We start from the raw sequence: 6,418 nt of genomic DNA on the forward strand, positions 1-6,418 counted from the left end.
TTCACCATGCTTCTCTTCTTCCCCCCGTTCTTCTTTTTCTTTCTTCTTCCTTCTTCCTTCTCTTTCACCCTTCCTGTGAAACAGGGTCCAGATTTGTCTCAAACTCTATTGTCTCGACTGCCAGAGTTCTAGGGTGATAGGCATGAGGCACGGATTGGACTTTGACGTTCAGTTGTTTGTCAGGAGCGGTGGAAGATTGAGACGAGGGCTCACCTAGTCCAGCTGGCCTCAGACTTACTATGTAGCCAAGGATGACCCTAAATGTGATCCTCCTGCTTCTACCTCCCAAGAGCTGGGTTTATAGGTGAGCAATGCCAAACCCAGGTTTTGAGATTTGATTCTTGACTATCATCCAGGCCTACAAACTGCACATAACTTTGTCCTTTGGTAAGAAAACACATCACACCTTGTCTTATAGCTTGGCTGTTTCCGTACTTGTCCTACCAGATTATAAATCTTGAAAACCTCACCTTATTTAGCCTTTAATCTTCTACATACTAAATTGCACACATTAAATTACCAACCAATGTCCAATGTAAGCTTAATTAAATTCCTTAATGAACTTTAATCCCAATTTTTTTGAGACAGTCTCACCTTGCAGTTTAGGCTGACCTGGAACTTGTGACAATTCTCAATTCTTGAGTGCCAGGATTATAGGTATGAACCACCTTGCCTGGCTCCTAATTTTTATGATTATAAATTCTCATTGAAAGGACTGATAGGCAATCACACTAATATTTTTTACAATGCTTAGTGAAAAGGAGATCCTTCATAAATATTTAGTAAACTCAACTGAAAATGTTCAAAATGATTTTGCTCTCTTCATGTTCAAATCAGCCTTTACAGGAGTGTAAATTCCTCTTTTATACTTGATGGCCAAAATCAGTCCAAGAAAGCTAGGCAGACAGCAGCAGCATCTGAGTTTCAAAATACAATGCTTTCTTTCCATTCCTTTCCCATCCATCTTTATTTTTTTCAGGCAGGATGAATTTGAACTCACCACCTACCACCTTCCTTCCTTGGCCTCCCAGGTGGTGAGAATGCAGGCCTGGGCTACCACACCTGGTTCAGAAAACTCCATCTGGTCAAACTGGATCCTATTACCCAATAATATCATATCATAAAATGATATCATACCGATATCATTTTTTTCTCCCCTTCTATTATCTTTTCGGGTCAACCTATTCTTAGTAGTAAGAATAAAAAAGAACATAATGGAATGTATAATTCTAAACCATACGAAACCCAATTAGCCATCTATGCAAACTGTTGAGAAACGCATGGCTGGCTGGCAATGCGGTAGAGATGCCCTGGTCATGCAGATTTCCTGGCAGGGCTGTCTGTCATTGCTCAAGGGCCTATGACCTCCATAGGTTACAGGAGTTAGTGAGGCACGTGCTAGCTTGCTAAACCAGAAATCACATAGATGTAACTACCCGCACCACGGAGAGCCCGCGCTTGACATCTGGAGACCGGTTGAAATCCCAGGCTATCTCCCCATCCTCTTCACTTTAGTGGTACCAGATTCCTACCAGGAATATTTAAGTCCCGCCTCTTCTAGCCCTTGTTGCGATGCTTGGACTTGATTTATGATTGCTCCCATTTTGCTGTGCTTGACGATTCTCTCCCCGCTAGACTGCGAACTCCCTGAGGTTAAGGCCAGGGAGTTTCCTGTCCGTTTCTCAGCCCTTCCTTCTCCCTCACCCTGGGTAGTGAAGCTCACCAGTCAGAGGCTTTCTTCGACTGTGACTTCCTTTGCGGCTACTCAGGCAGCGACTCCATGGTTCATGTCTGGGTTATGCACACAGGCTCAATGCAGGGCTTTCTACAGATGTGTAAGCGTGGCTGCATATATCTGAGTGCGTTTAATAAAGAGTAATATGATCAAAAAACAAAGTGTGTGGAAGGATTATTTTTATTGACAATACTAGAAGAAAACATTCAGAAATCACTGAAGGAGCCCCCAAAAGACTTTATTCGCCTTGCACAGAAAGCCCCATTACTCTTCATTCCTGCTTCCTGTTGACCAGGAACAAGGCTACATTCATACTCAGTCCTCAGAAGTCATATTTGATGTGAGAGGATCTGTACTTCACTTCAGGCTTCTAATCTGTAAGTCAAGCGCAACTGAAATTCTCAGCTTTTTGCTTGATGAGCCTAGCATAGCAGTCAAGAGGAGCTAGGTATTATTTAGAATACACGGTCTGAATTTTGAAGGCATTTTTGGAAATCTTTCCCAGAAAAACTAGCAGAAAAGGTGAATGGTAGATTCTGTTGGCCGGGAGTGCGGAGATCTGGGACAAGGGGTTCTTATCGAATCGTTGTCAAGAGGAAGGACTGAGAGCCAAGGCCAGCAAATCCTGTGCACACGGATTGTGAAAAGTAGGTTGTGCAAGGGTGTAAGCACGGGTTACAACTCAAGAGATCAGTCGCAGTGGCGGGCAGGCAAAGCCAACAACCCCAGAGCAGTCAATGGCAGGCCATCCCGTGGGAAGCTGGGGACAGCGGCTGCAGCCTCTGGCTGAACGGCAGGTGTTGGAACTCAAAAGGCTGTCTTCCAGAGTCTGTGATGGGGTAGACACGAAACTTCATGTGTTGGCAAAGTTCCAGAGCTACCGTGTCTTAGTTCAGCCAGGCTTCAGCCAAAAGGAAAATCCCAAGACCGACTGATAGGCCAGGCTTGTCCAGGGATGTACTGTGGCAATACATAGTGATAAAAATACCTCTTACATTCTAAGAGGCGGGAACATTTTCTGGAACTCACAGCTAGAGTTAAAAATACACCTTGAGGTCAGCTAAGGCCTAAGACTGCTATACCTACCGTGTACTTGGCCTGCTTGTTTAGCCTGCTTTTAAGAGAACATTGTAATGAACAATCTTGCTTGTCTTGGATTTCCCATGGAACCGAAGCTGTCATCTTACCTTCCCTTCTGTGCCACTGATCCAAGAGTAATGGATATACATGTGTTTGCATCTGGGTTAGCCTATCATTTGCAGGAAACAGCAAACAGGCTGAAAGCGGCCTCATAAATGAACAGCCATCATAACTGATAAAAGCAGTCTATGTATATGGCTTGCTAATCGATGATCTCTGTCGTACTGTTTGTTATCTGGGTCGGTTGGAGCCAGTGACTTAATCCCTTATGAAATTCTGTCAAAGATTTCTATAAAATATCCCTCCCTCCTTCCCCATGTACTGATGTCTGTGCTGTTCAGTAAAGAGAGCCCTTTGTTAGGGACGGACATACACATGGATACCTTCACACAGACAGGCGCAAGGACAGACTGACAAGATAGCTCTCAGGCAGGCGCAGATAGGGACTCACACAGCACACGGACAGGAAGGGACAGAGGACACACGGAAAGCAGAGCAGAGAATTCAAATCTGCGCTCACTCTTTGTTCAACGGCACCAAGGTGAAGGGTTTTGATTTCTTTCCTGAATGTGACAGGGACACATCCTGGGTGACTCAGAGTTTATTACTCATGTGCTTCCTTTGCTCAACAGTCAACGTCATCAAACCGTTATCGCCATGGTTTTTGGTGTTGCTTGCATTTATGGCTTTTGTATGGGGCGTTCACTGAGCTTCTTTGATCAATGAGTTTACAGTTTCCAACAGATATATACATTTTCAAACATTCTTTACTCAAGCATTTATTTCGTCCCCCCATGCCCTCCTCCGGGAACTTTAACTGTACAGTGGGCAGCCTATTAAAGCTGCGTGGCCACTTTTCTGGTATTCTGCCTATTTTGTTCTTTTTGCCTCTTTCTCTCTGGGTTTCATTTTGAACGGTCTCTACTCAGGTTCACTAATATTTTCTTCCTCAAGTTCTAATCTGCTGTTAAGTGCATGCAATGCGGTTTCATATCAAGCATGCTAATTGCACCTAGAATTTTAGTTCATTTTATTGTGTGTAGGATGCATGCATGTGTATACGCGCACATGGGTGTATAAAAGTGGAGACAGAGGTTGATGTCTCCACTCGTGACTTCATGCATGAGTCTTCCTCTACTGTTCTCCACCTTATTTACTTTTTAGTGCAATTTCCCTTTTTTAATTACATCTATCATCTATCTATCTATCTATCTATCTATCTATCTATCTATCTATCTACCTATCTACCTATCTATCACCTATCTATCTATTTATCATCTATCTATCTATCTATCTATCTATCATCTACCTATCTATCTATCTATCTATCTATCTATCTATCTATCTATCGTATGTGTGTGTGTGTGTGTGCAAGCATGTGTCATGTACATGGGGGTAGTAGTATGTGTCATGGCATGTATGGCCCTCAGCTTTACCCAATGGCCTCCCATGCTTTTCTCTGTCTGGTTTGACACGCTCATTGGGGTCGTCTTTGTTCAGCTCCTGTTTGGGTCTCACGTTGGTGAGATTGTATATGTGTGGCTTCAGGTGTTACTAGAAGGCACAGCAAGCTCCCTGATTCTCTGAATCTTTCAATCTTTCTGCCTCCTTTTGCACGATGTTCCCTGAGCCTTAGATTGCGTGAATGTTTTGTAGACATAGCTACCACTGGGACTGGACTCCACCGCTCTGCATTTTGATTGGCTGTGGTTTGGTTTTCTATAGTGCTCTCCATCTGTTGCAAAGAGATGTTTCCTTAATGAGGGTGTAGACTACACTTTCTCGTGGGCATTTGTAGGAGGAGGGTCCGCTTGTTCATCCCAGCAGCCCGGATAGCTTTGCCCTGAAATAATCACACTGAAACTGTATTAATTAAATCACTGCTTGGCCCATTAGCTCTAGTTTCTTATTGGCTAACTCTTACATCTTAATTTAACCCATTTCTATTAATCTGTGTATCACCATGAGGTCATGGCCTACCAGCAAAGTTCTGGCATGACTCTGGCAGTGGGTCCACAGCATCTCTCTCTCTCTCTCTCTGGCTCTGGCTCCACCCTTCTTTCCTCCCAGCATTCAGTCCAGTTTTCCCTGCCTACCTAAGTTCTGCCCTATCAACAGGCCAACACAATTTCTTTATTCATTAATGGTAATCATAACACACAGAGGGGGCTCCCACATTAGGCATTACAAGGAATGTTTATAGATTGCTGTAAGGGATCGTGCTGGGTGAGTAAATTCTTCTCCAGTAACCACGACTTCCCTGGCTCTGGTTAAGTTAGCTACGTTTCCACTACCAGGCATGGCAGCCCTCCTGTTGAGTCCGTCTCAAGTTCAATTAGAGAACTGTTGTTTCCCACAAAGGTATGTGCTCCATTACCGCACCCACAGGGTCATTGTGCCATGCTGATTATCCATGTGCTTCCAAGGCATCACATCTGGGCAGGACTGTTGCTTTTCCTCCATTTAGAAGCTTGTATGGTGTCTCTGATGGCGTGAAAGTCAGTCCTCGGGGAGGGGGCATTCAGGTCCCTTTCAACTCAAGGTTCTCTGAGCCCTGTTTGGAAAGGACATGGTGTCTGTGGCAATAGGGACTTACCTTCTACTTCTGGGGGGTAACCCATGGCAACAGCAGTAGGATGTATACTTCGGGACTCTCTTAGACTGTCCTGGCCAACAACTCAAAATAAGGCTTCTCATGTCTGATATTGGGATTTTTTTTTGTTAGGAGGTCTTTGGCTCTTGGAGGGAACAACTACCAACCCAGATGAGAAAAGTTCATTAAGACTATTTATATATCGCTATATACTGAATTACATGCATTATAATTTGTTAGTCAATAGTATAAATCCTTGTGGCTTTTTCAGACATCCTTATTACTGTATCACCCATCTACCTCCTTCTATATTTACCTCACTCCCCTTCCCTAAGGACCTGGCTTACCAGGTCCCCATTCCACGTGTCTCTTCCCACCTTCTTCTGTCTTACCATCCTCCATGCCCCTAAGGAACCTCCCCCCTTTTCCCACCTGTTTGAATATTTCTATATACTAATTTTATTGTCTGTGGAATTTCTAAGCCTAATTCTATTGATTGGTTGCTTTCTTCCTTATGAATCATATTTTCCTTACTCTTTATACTTTTATAATTTTAAATTAAATGCTCGACATTGTAAATTTATCTTATGTGCCATACTTTCTGTATTTCTATAGTTTTATTTTAGCCTTGTTCTGAAAAGCGGCGAAATCTCTTATAAACAGTTTCATCTCTTCCATATGCTCTGGACCGGAACCCGCTTTTACCTGGGGCTAACGTTTCTCCACTTCTGAGAGGTCGGTGAGAACGAGGGTTCTTCCTTCTGCTCAGCACAGGACTTAGACTATTCCCGTCTCCGGGTGAGCTTTGAAGACTGTGCCTCTCTTCCAGCGGGTGGTTCTCTTAGTCACAGGCACTGATTAACACTCAGCTGACATGTGGGGGTGACTTGCAGATTCCGGGCCCTATCTCGTTCACAGTGCTGTCCCCTCCGGTACTTTGCCCCGCAAAC

The sequence above is a fragment of the Myodes glareolus genome, chromosome 27 (assembly GCF_982192425.1).
Source record: "Myodes glareolus chromosome 27, mMyoGla1.1, whole genome shotgun sequence".
In the NCBI taxonomy this organism is placed as follows: Eukaryota; Metazoa; Chordata; class Mammalia; order Rodentia; family Cricetidae; genus Myodes; species Myodes glareolus.